Below are 20,263 nucleotides of genomic sequence, written 5' to 3' on the forward strand. Positions count from 1 at the left end.
TTGCAGCCCAGCAATAAATCAGGAATTACAGGCAGCACAGCAGGAATTCAGAAGGAACTACAGGTCCCAGCCAGTCACCCGTAGATATTAATCACAGGAATCAGCAAATGAGGAATAATATGAATATAAAACAGGCACTACTGCAGGTAGATCAGGCAGCAGTAGGGGAGGGGTGAGATATTTAACACCACTTAGCCGTTTATAGAATCACTGTACTTTAAGCTTGGAGCAGGATTACTGTGTGTGTGACCAAATCCAAGATGACCGCCGTCACTGTGCAACTCCCGGAGCCAGCACCACAGCCTGACGCAAAGGGAGATCTGATCCGGCCAGCAGTCCACTCAGCAGAGGAGCAGTGTCTTGCCCCCAGAGGATCACCAGAGCCAGGAGGGAGAGGAGACCTGCAGTCAGCAGCCGCCGGGCAGTGTCAGCGGGAGCGGGAGCCATCCACGTGACCAGCAGAGGCGAGAAGACCACAGCCGGATAGCAGCGCCTGCTTCCAGCCACTCGTGATCGCCTGAGGGAGAGGAGAGACGGCCCAACACCGACCCAGGGGCAGCAGCACACACTCACCCACAATGTAGGTGAGTATAAAGCCTGGGGCACAGCTCCTGCAGGATGTAGGCAGGATATTTCAGGGAGAGCACACAGGTTTGCTCCCTACTACATGCCGCTCCAAGCCACGCCTTCTCAACAAACCAACGTATATAAAAAAAAAATCACAATTAGCAATCACTTTATATGTTTCTCCTTATACTTTCCTACAACTTTCTCCTACTCCACTCTCCACTTACACTCCTCACAAACCCAAAGTGAAATTAGCCGACTGTCTGTTTTTTTTTATGTCAGGTGAATACTGTTTCTGCAAAAGCACCATTAAATTAATAGGAATATAATAGCATCTTATCCACTGTGGTCTGTTTCTATGATAAAAATAGTTTGCCGCTTTCTATAACAAATAGAGTAGCACAAATGAATGACTATCAATAGAATAGCTTCTATTTCTCAGTGGTCTGTTTCTGTGATGTCAGGTGAATGTTCTTTCTATAAAAGCACTATTAAATGAATAGGAATAGAATAGCATCTTATCCACTGTGGTCTGTGTCTATGGTAAAAATAGTTTGCTGCTTTCTATAACAAATAGAGTAGCACTGTCACATTTAATTTCCTGGAGTCCCCTACTGAGGGGCTGGAAGTTGTGGTCCCGGGTCAATGAAGGAGTCAGGAGCGAGGGGCCTGGATGTTCAGTCTCCTCATTCACAAGCATCAGATGTTGGCGTGACCTGACCTAGGGTGCAGAGTCTAACCTGCCGGGAGGTGTTCACCAGTGACCCCTCCAAGCGGGATATGGGTTTCAGCTTCACCCAGCAAGCAGGACACGGTCCCCAGGTAAGCGATCCGATGCGAGTGGGAATAGAAAAAGACACACCACTTTGGCCCACTGGAAATATAATCTCATAGCACTAGTACAGCGTAAGCACAATAGAGATGTTTCCTGAAGAAGTGCTGTGGGAGACCAGAGAAAGGAAATTCACTTAGGAGTATGTTCTGTAGCTAACGCTGGAGAATAAGGATATGTTGCTGACTCGAGGAGAAGGAGGATCTGTACTTGTACACTACTGTGTGTACCGAGTACACAGGCAAAGGTATTCTGGTGCACTGCTGCACCAAAAGGTGGCACTTGGAGTTGTACATAGACAAAGATAAGGATATGGCACTTGTAACTATTACACAGGTAAAGGCACTTGAAATAGCACACACAGGCAAGAGGTGTTCTGTAGCTCTGCTGTACCAGGGTATGGCACTTGTAAATAACACACAGGTAAAGACACTTGAAATGGCACACACAGGCAAAAGGTGTTCTGTAGCTCTGCTGTACCAGGATATGATACTTGTAAATAAAACACAGGTAAAGGCATTTGAAAATAGCACACACAGGCAAAAGGTGTTCTGTAGCTCTGCTGTACCAGGATATGGCACTTGTTAATAACACACACGTAAAGGCACTTGACATAATACACACAGGCAAAAGGTGTCTGTAGCTCTGCTGTTCCAGGGTATGATACTTGTAAATAAAACACAGGTAAAGGCACTTGAAATAGCACACACAGTATTATTATTATTTTTATTATTTTTATATTAACAACTGAATCATAAAATATTTCAGTAAATATCAAGAATCTCATTGGATCCAGCCCTCTTTTGTGAATCCAGCCCTCTATCCCTCTTTGTCAATTCAGCCCTCTAGCCCTCCTTTCTGAATCCTGCTCTATTTTGTGAATCCAGCCTCCTATCCCTCTTTGTCAATTCAGCCCTCTAGACCTCCTTTCTGAATCCTGCTCTGTTTTGTGAATCCAGCTCTCTAGCCCTCTTTTGTGAATCCAGCCCTCTAGCCCTCTTTTGTGAATCCAACCCTCTAGCCCTCTTTTGTGAAACCAGCCCTCTAGCCCTCCTTTGTGAAGCCTGTCCTCTTTTGTGAATCCAGCCCTGTAGCCCTCTTTTGTGAATCCAGCCCTCTAGCCCTCTTTGTCAATTCAGCCCTCTAGCTCTCCTTTGTGAAGCCTGTCCTCTTTTGTGAATCCAGCCCTCTAGCCCTCTTTAGTGAATCCAGCCCTCTAGCCCTCTTTTGTGAATCCAGCCCTATAGCCCTCTTTTGTGAATCCAGCCCTCTAGCCCTCCTTTGTGAAGCTTGTCCGTCCTCTTTTGTGAATGCAGCCCTGTAGCCCTTCTTTGTGAATCCAGCCCTCTAGCCTTGTTTTGTGAATCCAGCCCTCTAGCCCTCTTTTGTGAATCCAGTCCTCTTTTATGAATCCAGTCCTCTAGCCCTCCTTTGTGAATCCAGCCCTCTAGCCCTCCTTTGTGAATCCAGCCCACTAGCCCTCCATTGTGAATCCATCCCTCTAGCCCTCCTTTGTGAATCCAGTCCTCTAGCCCTCCTTTGTGAATCAAGCCCTCCAGCCCTCCATTGTCAATCCAGTCCTCTAGCCTTCCATTGTGAATCCAGCCCTCTAACCCTCCTTTGTGAATCCAGCCCTCTAGCCCTCCATTGTGAATACAGCCCTCTAGCCCTCCATTGTGAATACAGCCCTCTAGTCCTCCATTGTGAGTCCAGCTCTATTTTGTGAATCCACCCCTCCTTTGTGAATCAAGGGCCCGATTCGGAGCCACTCGCATGCGGGCAGATGGTTTCCCACTGCGCATGCACCGCGTCTGGAGTGCGTAAGCCCCGCTGAGCGACTGAAGTTCAGTCGCTACGGGGCTTGCAACAAGACGGGGCGACTGTCGATGTTGATTGACAGCTCGCCCCGTTTTGTGGGAGGATAGGGGGGGTGGACGGACAAACGCAGGCGTTCTGCTGACTGACATCACTACTGATGTCAGTAGTGGACTTCCTGCTCTGTTAGAGCAGGAAGTCCACTCGGCCTTGCGGCAGACTAGACCCTACAGTAGGGTCCTGTCGCAAGGCCGATGGACGCGATGCTCTCCTGGCCGCTTGTACAAGCTGTGGGTGGTCTCTCACAGCTTTGCGAGTGGCCGGAGAGAAAAAAATAAAAAACGCCCACAGACCCAGCTAGCGGGTCTGAATCAGGGCCCAAGCCCTCTAGCCCTCCTTTGTGAAAGGCATCTTGGAGATAAGGTCAGCTTCACCATTTATGGGATGACTGAAGCCACCTGTGGTTCAAGACTGGTCAGTTCCCTATTTCAATAATGATCTGTAGCTAAGAAGCCTCCATATACTTCACAGTTCAAGTAACAATATGTAGATACCAACTGCTCTATGTAGGGGAGGACCATTGTAAAAAATATTTTCAAAAGAGACTTGCTCTATGATTGTATTTCTGTATATTTTTTATTTCATTGCAGTTGTTGGATCCATTGTAAATAAATCCAGCGACCATGTTCTGTTCTTAAGGAGTGCAATACAACAGGCATGCACTATCAAACAATACAAATTCATTTCTACCTAGGCAAACTTCAGTATTCTGATAGTAGCAAAATATAAGGTTAAATTAGGTATGTAGTCAGGAAGCCAGCGATCGTAATGCCGACCGCCGGCATCCCGACAGTGAAATCCCGGCATGGGGCTAAAGATAGGCGTCTAAATACCGACGCCTATCATTAGCACCATGCCGAAATCCCGACGCCCGGCATACCGATTGTAGAGAAGTCGGGTGCGGATAGCCGCGCGTTTAGGCTTAGGGTCTCCCAGGGGGACTTAGGGTTAGGCACCTCCTTAGGAGGGGAAAGAGGGATTAGGATCAGGCACCCCCGGGGGGAAGTTAGGGTTAGGCACGCCCCTGGGAGGTTTAGGGTGTGCAGGGAGGGGGGTTAGGTTTAGGCACCCCTGGTGGGAGGTTAGGGTTAGGCAGTAGGGGGGAAGGGAGGGTTAGGGGGGGGAGAGGGTTAGTGATAGCCTACTTACCTCTCCTGTCGGGATCTTCATCTGCCGGCCTTCCGGCGTCTGTATTTCATCCGCCGGGCTAACTTCTGGCGGTAATACATACCGATTCCATTAAATTAAATAGTAGTTTGTACAAGCACAAACTGTAATCCAGCCAAACCGCATATACTTTGAAAATCCTCACAGGTCAGCCACTAAAGTCTGCTCTTTCATGGCTCTGATTTATTTTTCTGAGCCTAGGCCTCTAATTATCCAAGGACAAACACAGGTCATAGACAAGGGAACACAGGTCATATCACTGGTGTAATCATCGCCATACTTATCAAACAGGTTACAAAATGCTTCATGTTTGGAACAAAGCTTTTATTTATTTATTTTAAAAATACAGACATTTTTAAATCATGTTTATTTAGTTAGAAAATTAAGGTCATTACTGCAATAATTTATATTTTAGTACAAATAATTTTTATTAAGTCGTCAATTTACAGCTCAAATGAAAGAACAAAGTCTAAAAGTTAGCTACAACGGTATGACACGTCAGCAAATGAGAAACCGCAGTGGCATGAAATAAAAAAATGTAAAAAGTGCCAAATAGAATATTACTAAGTCCCGCTCTGGGGTGAATTTAGTAAAATGGTAGAATACAATATACAGATCTAAAATATAGACAAATCAAATAAAAAATAAATAAAGTAAATTAAAATGTATAGAAAAAAGGGGGGGTGTAAATGGGGCAAAAGGTTCAGGCAAGATAAGAAAGTGTGAGGGGTAGAGGGAAATTGTCAACCCGTCCTGCGAGGTGAAACAAATAGTATAGCTTCAACGGCACGTAAATAACCTAACCCTCCCCTCCTAACCCTCCTTTAGGGGTGACTAACCCCAATCTCCCCCCAGGGGTGCCTAACCCTCCCCGGGGGGGTGCCTAACCCTAACTTCCCCTGGGGTGCCCTAAACCTAACCCTTCCACCCCCACGACTAAGAGGACAGACGCCCCGGACTTACCTCGTTCATGCCCGCGTCGTTCTGGATTCTGGCATCGGGATTATGATAGGCGTCGGTATCTCAACGTCTATCATGAATCCCTAGCTGGCATTCTGCCATCGGGATTGTGACACATAACTACATACCGTCCTAGTACAGTTGGGTGAATGCCATTTAGCAGGGCTTCATGAGGGGACCTCTTGGCGAGGTGGACACGAGGGGGCAAAGGAAGGGGATGGATAATGGGTTTTGTAGGAGGCAAACTCCTTACAGTCAAGCATCAGACAGTGAAAGAAATATGTAGTCCGTATCTATGTAAAAGTCAATCTTAGAAAGCTAGTCCGAAATGGTTGGAGGAGAGGAGGAGCGCGAATGTATCGCAATAACTGCTTTGGTAGCATTATTCAGATGTTTCAAGAGGGATCTTTTATGGGTACCGAGGACGGGTGAAAGAGCCAGAAGGTGGGATCTGAGGCTACTTCCTCACCAAGAATTTCAGAGAGCTTAAGTACTGCACCCCAGTAAATCTTTTCACATCTGTCGACCATTCATTTGTATACCACATTCATCTCACTGATGTTTCTGCATGTACCATACATATCCATTGAAATGCACGAGGGAGCGACTAAACAAATGACATAGGGCTCATTTCTATCAGGTGCGTGTTGGGTCCTGCAAGCTGTCCTAACGGCGAACTTGCACTATGAATTACCTTTGCAATCCAATTCCAAATTTGTATTGATTTTTCAAAGGAAATTCTCTTTTTTTTTTTTGTGCACACCCTGAGCAGGTGAAAAGATAGGAAGGGAAAAATGTCTATTTTAATGTAAAAGTGTTGGGACACGGGGCTTGATTCAAAGATGGACGCTGTTAGCATTGCTGCTGCATCTTTAGACCCAGCAGCGACCCTAATGCAGCAGGAGGCATCTGATGACAAAGGACGCATCCTGACAGCATCGCAGATCCGATTGCTGCACCCTTAGACGCAGCATTGGATGGTTGCGATTGCAGTCATTGCCCATCTGAGGGAGCTTAATCTTACTTAAAATGGGCAACAGAACTGCTCAGCTGTGGTCAGGAAATCTGCGTCGGAAGACGCAGACACTGTCCCCGGGACACCTACAACACGGGGTGGTTGACATGCCCCAATTTTGTAAAATGCCAACCCCATCACAGCCCCCTTCCCACCCCCAAAGGATATGCTGCGGCTTTGAGGGCAGTTTGAGCAATCTTGCAGGACCTGTTCTGCACATGCGCAGAAAGCACTGAGGTCGTGGGTTCGATTCCCACTACGGCCCTAACTGGGAGTGGAGTTTGTATATTCTCCCTGTGCTTGCATGGGTTTCCTCCGGGTACTCCGGTTTCCTCCCACACTCCAAAAATATACTTATAGGTTAATTGGCTCCTAAGAAAATTGGTGTAAGTGATGTGGGACAGGTATGTGGAGGTGTAAATGATATGGGACAGGTATCTGTGGAGGTGTAAATGATGTGGGACAGGTATCTGTGGAGGTGTAAATGATGTGGGACAGGTATCTGTGGAGGTGTAAATTATGTGGGACAGGTATGTGGAAGTGTAAATGATGTAGGATTGGTATGTGGAGGTGTAAATGGTATGGGACAGGTATGTGGATGTGTAAATGATGTGAGACAGGTATGTGGAAGTGTAAATGATGTGAGACAGGTATGTGGAAGTGTAAATGATGTGGGACAGGTATGTGGAGGTGTAAATGATGTGGGATAGGTATGTGGGGGTGTAAATGATGTGGGACAGGTATGTGGAGGTGTAATGATGTGGGACAGGTATGTGGAGGTGTAAATGATGTGAGACAGGTATGTGGAAGTGTAAATTATGTGAGACAGGTATGTGGATGTGTAAATTATGTGGGACAGGTATATGGAAGTGTAAATGATGTGGGACAGGTATGTGGAGGTGTAATGATGTGGGACAGGTATGTGGATGTGTAAATTATGTGGGACACGTATCTGAAGGTGTAAATTATGTAGGACAGGTATGTGGAAGTGTAAATTATGTGAGACAGGTATGTGGAAGTGTAAATTATGTGAGACAGGTATGTGGAGGTGTAAATGGTATGGGAGAGGTATGTGGAGGTGTAAATGATGTGAGACAGGTATGTGGAAGTGTAAATGATGTGGGATAGGTATCTGTGGAGGTGTAAATGATGTGGGACAGGTATGTGGAGTTGTAAATTATGTGGAACAGATATCTGTGGAGGTGTAAATTATGTGGGACAGGTATCTGAAGGTGTAAATTATGTGAGACAGGTATGTGGAAGTGTAAATTATGTGAGACAGGTATGTGGAGGTGTAAATGGTATGGGACAGGTATGTGGAGGTGTAAATGATGTGGGACAGGTATGTGGAGGTGTAAATGATGTGGGACAGGTATCTGTGGAGGTGTAAATGATGTGGGACAGGTATGTGGAGGTGTAAATGATGTGGAACAGATATCTGTGGAGGTGTAAATTATGTGGGACAGGTATGTGGAAGTGTAAATGATGTAGGATTGGTATGTGGAGGTGTAAATGGTATGGGACAGGTATGTGGATGTGTAAATGATGTGAGACAGGTATGTGGAAGTGTAAATGATGTGAGACAGGTATGTGGAAGTGTAAATGATGTGGGACAGGTATGTGGAGGTGTAAATGATGTGGGACAGGTATGTGGAAGTGTAAATGATGTGGGACAGGTATCTGAAGGTGTAAATTAATTAGGACAGGTATGTGGAAGTGTAAATTATGTGAGACAGGTATGTGGATGTGTAAATTATGTGAGACAGGTATGTGGAAGTGTAAATTATGTGAGACAGGTATGTGGAAGTGTAAATTATGTGAGACAGGTATGTGGAGGTGTAAATGGTATGGGACAGGTATGTGGAGGTGTAAATGATGTGAGACAGGTATGTGGAAGTGTAAATTATGTGAGACAGGTATGTGGAGGTGTAAATGGTATGGGACAGGTATGTGGAGGTGTAAATGATGTGAGACAGGTGTGGAGGTGTAAATGATGTGGGACAGGTGTGTGGAGGTGTAAATGATGTGGGACAGGTATGTGGAGGTGTAAATGATGTGGGACAGGTATCTGTGGAGGTGTAAATGATGTGGAACAGGTATCTGTGGTGGTGTAAATTATGTGGGACAGGTATGTGGAGGTGTAAATGATTAAATGATGTAGGATTGGTATGTGGAGGTGTAAATGATGTGGGATAGGTATGTGGGGGTGTAAATGATGTGGGACATGTATGTGGAGGTGTAATGATGTGGGACAGGTATGTGGATGTGTAAATGATGTGAGATAGGTATGTGGAAGTGTAAATGATGTGAGACAGGTATGTGGAAGTGTAAATGATGTGAGACAGGTATGTGGAAGTGTAAATGATGTGGGACAGGTATATGGAAGTGTAAATGATGTGGGACAGGTATGTGGAGGTGTAATGATGTGGGACAGGTATGTGGAGGTGTAAATTATGTGGGACAGGTATGTGGAGGTGTAAATGGTATGGGACAGGTATGTGGAGGTGTAAATGATGTGGGACAGGTATGTGGAGGTGTAAATGATGTGGGACAGGTATCTGTGGAGGTGTAAATGATGTGGGACAGGTATGTGGAGGTGTAAATGATGTGGAACAGATATCTGTGGAGGTGTAAATTATGTGGGACAGGTATGTGGAAGTGTAAATGATGTAGGATTGGTATGTGGAGGTGTAAATGGTATGGGACAGGTATGTGGATGTGTAAATGATGTGAGACAGGTATGTGGAAGTGTAAATGATGTGAGACAGGTATGTGGAAGTGTAAATGATGTGGGACAGGTATGTGGAGGTGTAAATGATGTGGGACAGGTATGTGGAAGTGTAAATGATGTGGGACAGGTATCTGAAGGTGTAAATTAATTAGGACAGGTATGTGGAAGTGTAAATTATGTGAGACAGGTATGTGGATGTGTAAATTATGTGAGACAGGTATGTGGAAGTGTAAATTATGTGAGACAGGTATGTGGAAGTGTAAATTATGTGAGACAGGTATGTGGAGGTGTAAATGGTATGGGACAGGTATGTGGAGGTGTAAATGATGTGAGACAGGTATGTGGAAGTGTAAATTATGTGAGACAGGTATGTGGAGGTGTAAATGGTATGGGACAGGTATGTGGAGGTGTAAATGATGTGAGACAGGTGTGGAGGTGTAAATGATGTGGGACAGGTGTGTGGAGGTGTAAATGATGTGGGACAGGTATGTGGAGGTGTAAATGATGTGGGACAGGTATCTGTGGAGGTGTAAATGATGTGGAACAGGTATCTGTGGTGGTGTAAATTATGTGGGACAGGTATGTGGAGGTGTAAATGATTAAATGATGTAGGATTGGTATGTGGAGGTGTAAATGATGTGGGATAGGTATGTGGGGGTGTAAATGATGTGGGACATGTATGTGGAGGTGTAATGATGTGGGACAGGTATGTGGATGTGTAAATGATGTGAGATAGGTATGTGGAAGTGTAAATGATGTGAGACAGGTATGTGGAAGTGTAAATGATGTGAGACAGGTATGTGGAAGTGTAAATGATGTGGGACAGGTATATGGAAGTGTAAATTATGTGGGACAGGTATGTGGAGGTGTAATGATGTGGGACAGGTATGTGGATGTGTAAATTATGTGGGACAGGTATCTGAAGGTGTAAATTATGTAGGACAGCTATGTGGAAGTGTAAATTATGTGAGACAGGTATGTGGAAGTGTAAATGGTATGGGACAGGTATGTGGAGGTGTAAATGATGTGAGACAGGTATGTGGAAGTGTAAATTATGTGAGACAGGTATGTGGAGGTGTAAATGGTATGGGACAGGTATGTGGAGGTGTAAATGATGTGGGACAGGTGTGTGGAGGTGTAAATGGTATGGGACAGGTATGTGGAGGTGTAAATGATGTGAGACAGGTATGTGGAAGTGTAAATGATGTGAGACAGGTATGTGGAAGTGTAAATGATGTGAGACAAGTGTGTGGTGTAAATGGTATGGGACAGGTATGTGGAGGTGTAAATGATGTGAAACAGGTGTGTGGAGGTGTAACTGATCTGGGACAGGTGTGTGGCGGTATAAATGATGTGAGACAGGTATGTGGAGGTGTAAATGATGTGGGACAGGTGTGTGGAGGTGTAAATGATGTGAGAGGTATGTGGAGGTGTAAATGATGTGGGACAGGTATGTGGAAGTGTAAATGATGTGAGACAGGTATGTGGAAGTGTAAATGATGTGAGAGGCATGTGGAAGTGTAAATGATGTGAGACAGGTATGTGGAGGTGTAGATGATGTGGGACAGGTGTGTGGAGGTGTAAATGATGTGAGACAGGTATGTGGAGGTGTAAATGATGTGGGAAAGGTATGTGGATGTGTAAATGATGTGGAACAGGTATCTGTGGAGATGTAATTTATGTGGGACAGGTATGTGGAAGTGTAAATGATGTAGGATTGGTATGTGGAGGTGTAAATGGTATGGGACAGGTATGTGGATGTGTAAATGATGTGAGACAGGTATGTGGAAGTGTAAATGATGTGAGACAGGTATGTGGAAGTGTAAATGATGTGGGACAGGTATGTGGAAGTGTAAATGATGTGGGACAGGTATGTGGAGGTGTAAATGTTGTGAGTGGCATGTGGAAGTGTAAATGATGTGAGACAGCTATGTGGAGGTTTAAATGATGTGAGAGGCATGTGGAAGTGTAAATGATGTGAGAGGTATGTGGAGGTGTAAATGATGTGAGACAGGTATGTGGAAGTGTATTGATGGGAAGAGGGGGTTTTAAACTTGCAGATAGGAGGTAAAAGTTTTTATTCCAACTTTTTACAAACATAAAAACACTGAAAACTACTACACATACAGTACATCTTACTGTACTCCATAATGCTGGAAAGACTTTAATTTGATGAAAATCACTTGCTCACTATAATTTTTTAACCATTAATAAAAAGTGCAAAAATTTCCACTACTTCCCTTATTGCCACTAACAGCCTTCTATATGGTCCTGCTGTCTCAGTTGTCACTTTTGCAGGGTCCAGGATGGTTTCCCCACTTTTTCATGCACTTCTTCCAGGTCTCACTTTGTAGGGAAGTCACGCACCCTCACCGTAACTTACGCAAATTGTAATTTCTAATTGGGTCTTGCATATCTCGTGTGCGTGCATTCGTGCTATGTATGCAAGTTTCATTAAACAAACTCGCATTTTTAATCTCGCACCTAATAGGATTGAGCCTATAGAATGAGATTTATTTTTAGATGTTTGCATGCATTACACTTGTGTTTGAAACTATGAACACCACCACGTAATCACTCTCACTTGCTTTCAGTATTTATAAAAACTTGAAAGTGAAAGAGTGTGTTTGTGTGTTGAAGGTAACCTGGTATTTGGTCTGCTGTAATATTTGCAACAAACTCAAGAACTTTGAACTGACACTGCTGGAGAGGTGACCAGAAAAACAAATAAGGGAAATATTCACTGGGTCATTTAGTTAGTGGCACAATCATTCATTTACATTCATGGCCAAATCTAATGGAAAATCTCCCCAGTACTCTGTCTTAGTGAGCAAAGGCAACAGTGGGCCTGATTCAGAGATGGACATTAATTCGATCGCAGTTGCATTTTCGTACGCAACGCAGCTGCGAAAATATGCTAATGTTAGCAAAGATCACCTGAGCATAAAGATGCATTCTTACCTGCTTGCGACGACGCATACCTACGTAAACATCGGTAACATCGAAGCACATCGGTGGCCATCTTACCCTTGCAGAAGGTCTCACCTGCCGCTGCCTTGGGTGCTCTTCTGACATGCAGAGCTGCGTATGCAATCGCAGTGGCTAATTAATGCAAGCCCATGTAACGGTGTTTAAACGGACAGGCACGCCTGCGTTTTTGCGACCACTCCCCATTACCACGTCCAAACCCTGGCAGTCTGTCACTCACTTAGCGATAGATTCCGCTGTACTGTACGTGCGGAATCGCAATGCGATTGCTGCGCACGCGCAGTGCGGTGCATACACATGCGCAATGGCAAACAATACCTCGATCTGCATGAAAATTGCATTAGCGTCCATCTCTGAATCACGCCCAGTGTTCAGGCGTTCTGTGCTGAGAAAGCATTGCTGTATCATTACCATTGGCTTTAAGTCTGGTCATTGACATTTCCAGGTTAAAAAAAAAAAGTATTAATCCTACTCTTAGGACATTGCGGGCAGACTCTTTACGACCACCACTCACTGGCATTGGCGTATTACACATCTGCATATGTCTTTTATATGTGGTTCACATGCCGTGTGCCCATGGTTAATTTGTACATGAATTTATGAATGCACCAAGATCAATGAGATTTCAGCCTTCTGATGAATTTCCAACATGTTGAAACCCCCTTAACATTAATAAATTATAGAACTGAATGGGATAAGCTCCACTAGCAAGTAAATAATAAATGGGGAAAAAATAAATCTCTCCTCTCCCACCCACAATCCATTACTCAGCAGTGCCGTACAGGCTGGGCTGGTTTCTATTAACATGTGAACAACAAGTGTGGGTCACCCTACTAAACCTGAAACCAGCACCAGGCCAGACAGGCTGGGCTAGTCACTCTGTAATGGGAAACCCCCTGTCACAGTCTAAACCAGCATTCACATGCAGATTGTCTACAGCCAATAGGTCATCATAATGAAAAAGTCGTCAGAGACAAAAGGTTGACAGTGCAGGAGGTCAACAGGGTTAAAAGGCCGTTAGGTTCATATGGTCGACACACAAACAGTAGACACAAATTAACTAAACCTAATCCTCCCCCTAGTGGCTAACCGTAACCGTCCCTCCAGCAGCCTAACCCTAACCCTCCATCAGGTGTCTAATCCCCTAACCTTAAAAGGTTTTTTAAAACCATAATTAATGTCGACCATTTGATCCTGTCAACATTTTGTCCATGTCAACCCATTGCGTGTTGACCATCTGGTGTCGACCTATTGACAGTTGATCTTTCATCCGAATACCCATCCTGCCACCTGTGGGCTGTAGATCACAGGATAAACAGGAATATCGGGACCCTGTGAGTGGCAAATTTTCCACCTTATTTTATTAGCTTGGGCTGGTTCCCACTAAAACAGTAGGACAGTGAGTTTGGGGTCGCCCTTTAATAGTGAACACCAAACCCAGAAATGACATAACCAGGTAGAGATCTCTTTATCAGCAGGAACCAGCTATGACTGGGAATTACATGATTGAAAATCTGAGTAAGCCCCCCAAACTACGTACAACCAACCCCTGTACTTTAGAACAATGCTTTTCCAGGCACTACGAAGCTCTGGGTACCAGCGTGAAGAGGAGTATTGGGGCGAGTGTAGTTGCCAGAGGTACATAGGGCGCTCTTCCATTATACTAAAATAGTAAGGAAATATAAATAAAACACAGACACGATCATTTAAACTTTTATTGAAAAATTTTTAAAAAAATCCACAAACCATATTAAACACTAGTGGGCAAGATATCTATGGGTCTATTTTCTAAACTGTGCTTTTAGAAACAACTGATCTTGTAGCAGTTTTTAAGGCAAAACGAAGCATATGAAAAGAAAATAGTCCGTTTATATCTTGGAAAATAATGTCAGAAATCAGCCGTTTGTAAAAGCTCTGTGTAGTAAATAAACCCTCTAAACTTGTTTTCAACTCATCAATATTCCAAACAAAGCTACATCATCAGCAGCGAGTTTGACAAAACTTCCTGAGCATTTGTATAGCTGCTACACAACCTTTGATACATTTTAAAAAGAAAGTTACAATTATATGATTTTGGCCAGGTTTTTTTCTGCCAGCCTCCTCCTTAACATCCTGTGTTTCAAGATTTTCATGTTTGTTTCGCACCCCTAATTTCTTCTTGTAAAATAAGTTTTGTCATTGTTATTTAAAGGTCTGCTGAAACCTTTAGGATTTAGGTATAGTGTGCTGTTAGTGACACTTGCTGAAATGACTGCCACCATAAATTGTATTTATTAATGATTAAGCACAAAAGCATGATTTTAGTGATAGACATACAGGGACACATATAAACAAACATTGCTTACATAGGGTATATCGGCTAACAACGTTCACAATATATTTGTAATAATTCTGATACATTTTTTGAAAAATTATTTCAGCTGTCAGTTCCACATTTATTTATTTGTTTTTTATTTATCACTGCGCATGTTCAAATGTGGGGTACACACTGCAGTGACACAGTGTCTGTTCATCCGAGCACCCGATTTGGTAAGCTATACACACTTACCAATTGTTCGCTCGATTTGTCTGGCCAGACATCATAACTAGATGGGCATATAAATTTGCACACCCAGTTGTGATATCATTGTTGGCAGTTCCTGTGGCCTGCATAACCGGTCCATAGGTCGGTTGACTGTACATACTGGCAGATACGCACAATATATCTGCAAGATATAACGCATCTACCGTGTTGCACATACAACGCAATATATCTGTGAACTACGTCATTCACAGATACAGTATGTCATGTGTACACACCCACAAATGCACGTTGGCTATGTGAACAATATATCGTACACTGTGTACCCAGTATAAGAAACTTTGTCCTAGTTGCATTGAGCAGGGTACTGCAGTTATAGTACCTAAAGTCACACTTCCAATCTACAGGCAATCACCAGTTCACTTTCCATCGTCTACCCATACAATAGAAAAACGAGCAAAAATATATTGTCTGGATGCTATCTATGTTTGAGCCAGGACCAACTATGTTCTGTTAGGCACCAGGCTTGGCTGGCATAGCCAAGCACGTGGGGGTATGGCAATGTGCCCTGTTGTGAATACCTGTGCTATCAGCATTGTCACAATGATACAGGACTTAAGATCTGCATGATTATCTGGACGTCTTTAGCTCTACATGGAGTCCTCCAAGGGTCTATTTAACGGTTACTCTAATATAGCCCAGATGGCAATGGACTTTTTATCCAAGTTATTCTTACTCTACTAGATTGTGTATAGGGGCACCCACTGCATTGGTGATCATTATCGTTGTTTTGATTGTTGTTAAGTATTAGTATATGATGGCTTGACATTATTTATTCATATATATTTTTCTGTGTGTGTATTTATTAGATTGATGGTTTATTATGTTTGTATTTTGTATTAATAAATTTGTTATTTTTCATACAGTCATCGCTAGTTTTTGGATAAGCTATTGTAGTTAACTAGTGTATGCTTTTTAACTACTTAATATTAAGTTAGCCAATTCCAATTTTTAAGTGTACTAAGTACTTTCTGCTGGCTGTTGGTAAGATTACTAGCAAACCAGATTTTTGAAAGTTAAAATTGAGGTAGCAAAATAGCATCCAAGATGAAATGGCAAAAAGGCATTCAGTAATGCAGGCCAACAAATGAAAGCACCAGCGATGATAAAGAGATAGAGAAGTGGTGTATATAGAGAAGAGCAGAGGTCTTGGGACTGAGGGCCTTTCACAGAATGTTCGTTGCTGCTGCGATCCCTTACACAGTGGACTAAACTATACTAATGCCACAGTCTTCTGCACAGAGACACCCACCTTCGGCACCTCAAATCCGCTGCTTACATACAAAAGCGATAACATTGGTTGCATATCGAACCTCTGAGTAAGCCTATGCTGTTTTAGAATGATCATCTTCCCTAAGACGCAGGACCTCTCCAGAGACACCCACCTTCAGCGTCTCAAATCTGCCGCTTATGTACAAAAGCGAAAACAGGGTCGCGCAATGAACCACTGAGTAAGCCTATGCTGTCTCAGAATGTCCGTCTACCCTAAGATGCCAGGGCCTCTCCAGCTGCGAACATTCGCAGAGGCTCACTAGAGCATGCCCAGACATCAGTCCTGACATGCCTGCTTTTTTCTAGCCACCCCCTGTTACCACCCCAAAAGCTGACTACTTATCCCTCACTTTGCGAATAAATCCACTCTGCGACCATTGCCGCTATCTGATCACTGCACATTCGCAGTGTGGCTTTTACACATGCAGAGTAGTCTACTGTGTCCGACATCGACTTTGTGTCCACCTCTGAATTAGGCCTGAGTCTTGTGTTACTCCTACTGATAAAGGAACAGAAGAGGAGGTAGATCCAGAAAAAACACTGAAAGAGAGGATTATTAGGTAGGATGAGAACTAGAACAGTGGGCCTGATTCAGAGGGTAGATATTTTGTGGAAAGTTACTGAAGTTTTGCAAGCAGTGCAATTTATAAAGGCTAACCTGGGCATTAATCAAACATGCCAGGTCTAAAACCCCAACCCCGATTTTTAGACTTTGTAGTGCACAAACCATCCCATTTACTAAGAAGTTTTTTTTTTTACTTTAAAAAAAAAAAAATGTTAATACTGTTTAAGCCAGGGGTTGCCAACCTCGGTCTTCGAGAGCTACTAACAGTTCACATTTTCCAGACCACCTAGCTGGTGCACAGGTGTATTCATTACTCACTAATACATTTGAAAAGATCCACACGTGGAGCTAATTATTTCTCTTGTGATTCTGTGAGAAGCCCTGGAAAACATGCACTGATGGTAGCTCTCGAGGACCAGAGTTGGCTACCCCTGGTTTAAGCTATCTTGCAGTCAGAAGAGGGTAAAAACCCTCTCTTACATTTTTTGCAAGCCCACGCTACTAAGTATTAGGCCTTGCCCTCCAGGAGTTTGCCCAATAAATCCATTGGGCCCCAATTAGAGATAACTGGCCCAGTGCTTAATAGCATATTGCCTCTGCTAGAACCCTACCTGTGGTTACTAGCGTGATACTGCAAAAATAGTGGAAACACTACAAGTGCATATTATGTATTGGGTGGATCTGCTTTAAATGGGAAAGGTACATGTCTTTTTGCTTTGATAATAACCATACATGTTGACACATGTGGCAGCAGGTGAGGGCGGGTCAGACTATTTGCATCATTAGGCCCTGCCTCTCCGATCAATATGCCAGGAATAGCGCATCTAAGAAGGAGATGGAGCCAAAAGATGCAATTATCATAGGATCATGTCATATTAGCCACAGTCGTCCCTCCCCTTGTACCATGATTCCCGGCAATTTTTTCCCCATTCTGCCCACTTCACCAGGAAGTGGGCGGGATGCAGGAGAAGCGCTCACTCATCCCGGAGCCTGGGGGACACCCAGAAAATTTGTGAGTCTCCCAGAGGTTCCAGGAGAGTAGGCTATTCTGATTATAATTAGTATAGAATAAAATATGCCCCTCCATACTGAAAAAGTTAGATAGCGCTGTGCATACAGGAGATTGTAACAATTATACAATTTTAACATTTATTTGCGATCTAAAGTTGTAATGTCGCTGTTGTGGGAATATCATGGTCTGCTACTTCTCCACAAAGATCAGATGCTGTCATTATCGTACCAAGATCCATTTGAAAATCCCCTAAAATAACATGTTGCCAACCACTGTGCTATAAATATGTATTGGTCATTGTAAGAAGACTATTTCTTCTAACAATTTTTAGTCTCTGAATGTGAAATTACATTTGTCTGTGTCTTGTTCTGTGTATTTCATTACATTTGCAGCTTTGTATCTTAATATTTAATGTGAAGCTTCCGTTTTATTAACATAAGCCCTGGTCACCATAGAGGGCAGTTTATTTATTTCTTTGTGTGCTAGTATAGGCCTATCAATATAAATTCCCATTTAGTCTCCATCCTCTCCTTTGTCTTCCCTCGATCCTTTGCATAGAATAACTATGCAGCGTACTGGTTTGGAAATAAAGGTGACTGTGGTAGGAAATAAATCATTCAGTAGTTTTTTTCCTGATTTAATACACAGTAACGTAATGAAATGATCCACATTTCATATTTTGGAGACATCACAGTTTTATTTGGAGGTGGAAGGTCCACCACCCTTCTGGCCATGTGTCTGATTTCTGCCCATATGTGTGTGTTCCTTTAATTTCTTTGCTTGCTGGAGCTCAATTCCAAACATAAGCGTTTGCAATTTTGCCTGAAAGGTCTGGTATTATTTATTAAAATCTCAGTCCTCTGATTCCACTGAATGACACAATGTAATAGTATTAATGCATCCTTGAATGAGATGTCCATTAACAGGGGAAGAGGATCTGACTATAATGGGAGTGGGATCCCTCAGGGATCCCATGATCTTCTTGATTAATGTCCACCCCGTGGGAACCCTTCTTTGTAGTGTAGACACTATTAGAGACTCTAATGTAAGACCATAGCTGGTTGAATTACCAAGCTCTATTTGCTCGTATGTGTATCCGCTCTATCTCCCGTTTTATTGTAAAGTAATCTTAATTTAGAAAAGCTGTTTCTGTATAAGACTTTTGTAAATGTGTGGCAAGGACTAGTATAGTTGTGTCACTCGTCAGTGAATAATATATCAGTGACCATTCCAGAAGTGACAGGTGTTTTATTTTAGGGGCCCTTTTACTGGAGAACTGAATGCAGAGACGGAGACTCTTCTGTGTCATTTTTGGATGTCCATTATCTAAATACTTCTTTGACTGATAAAGAGATAGATTGATAGCACAGCCAGATTCTAGGATCCTGAATAAGAGATGGGGTAAATAGGGATTACACGTCAGGCATTGTACCAAGGGGGAGAGAGTACAGAGGAAGACGTGTGCTGAGAACATTCTCTATATAAACAGCAGAGTATTGAATAGGAAAGCTGGAAATACAGGGCCTGATTCAGCAAGGTACGCACAAGAGAGAATGCACGCACTTGGCTAATGGTTTTGCTCTGCGCATGCAAATACATCGCACTGCGCATGCGTGAACAGGTTGCAGAGTACGGTAAGGGCTCTCTCAGAGTACGCAGGGAGCCCACAGAGATCTTACAGGAAGTGCCGTTTGTGGTGGTGACGAGGGTGGTCGGCCGAACGCAGGCGTGCCTGTGCATTCACATGCCGTTACAGGGACATGCATAAATTAATATCAGCGGTGCCGCATGCAGCCGGGCGCCTCTCTGCGTGCAGGAATCTCTCAAGTCCAGCGGCAGGGTCAGGTCTACCCTTAGCTTACACGCAGCTTCGATGGCACTCGATGTTCCCGATGTTTACGCTGTCAATCACGGCATGGGTGGGTGGCTTTATGTTTTGCTGGGAGTCTGCTTCTTGTGCTGCGATCTCCGTGCGTATGCATTGATTAGCATATTCTCGCAGAGGCTGGGTGCGTGCGTTTGCTAGCGTGCGTTCCTTGCTGAATCAGGCCCACAGAGGCCTATTTAACAACATGCAGCAATGACTGTGAGTTTTCTTTATTGTATGGATAAAATACCTATTACTGCTGGAATTTATCCCATGCATGACCTGGCTAGAATTGTGATTTCAGTTCCACATAATAAGAGAAAATACATAGAAAAATTAACTGTAAAAATAGAGTAAAAGATGTAAAACAACAAAAATACCTGTAAAAATATTGATCTTTGGAAAATTATCCACAGAACAAAGCATTTATTAATTTTCTTCTTCTCTTATCGTTGTTCTAAGAACTAGTATGCTTTGCGTGGTGCAATGAATCGCTGGCACTCACACCTTAATGTTTAGGGCAAAGCCTTTCTGAGAAAACACCTATTATTGCTGGCCATAGGGCTATACACCCTATATTCAAAGTCTAAAGGCCTCCATACATCTGCGACGGATCATCACAATGGGATCGGAAACGCTGGTCAGAAATGCCGACCGGCGACCATCAATGTTCCGCGATCCGTCGCAGGATCGGTGAAATTCTACATGTTAAATTTCACCGATCTGCCAATCACGATCATTTTTTTATCGTGACGGGCATATCTGTGAAATCCAATATGTTGGATTGCAGCGATCCTGCTGTGCCCGGTTGCAGGATCGCTACATCACGAC

General features: G+C 43.5%; 1 protein-coding gene across 2 annotated transcripts in view; it reads left to right on the forward strand.

The window, feature by feature from the left end:
• Positions 1-20,263, forward strand: part of PEAK1 (pseudopodium enriched atypical kinase 1) — a 51,139-nt gene that overhangs the window by 16,558 nt on the left and 14,318 nt on the right. The gene's annotated exons all lie outside the window — the stretch shown is intronic.

Source organism: Taudactylus pleione, unplaced genomic scaffold (assembly GCF_031769625.1).
Source record: "Taudactylus pleione unplaced genomic scaffold, aTauple2 ptg000019l, whole genome shotgun sequence".
Classification (NCBI taxonomy): domain Eukaryota; kingdom Metazoa; phylum Chordata; class Amphibia; order Anura; family Myobatrachidae; genus Taudactylus; species Taudactylus pleione.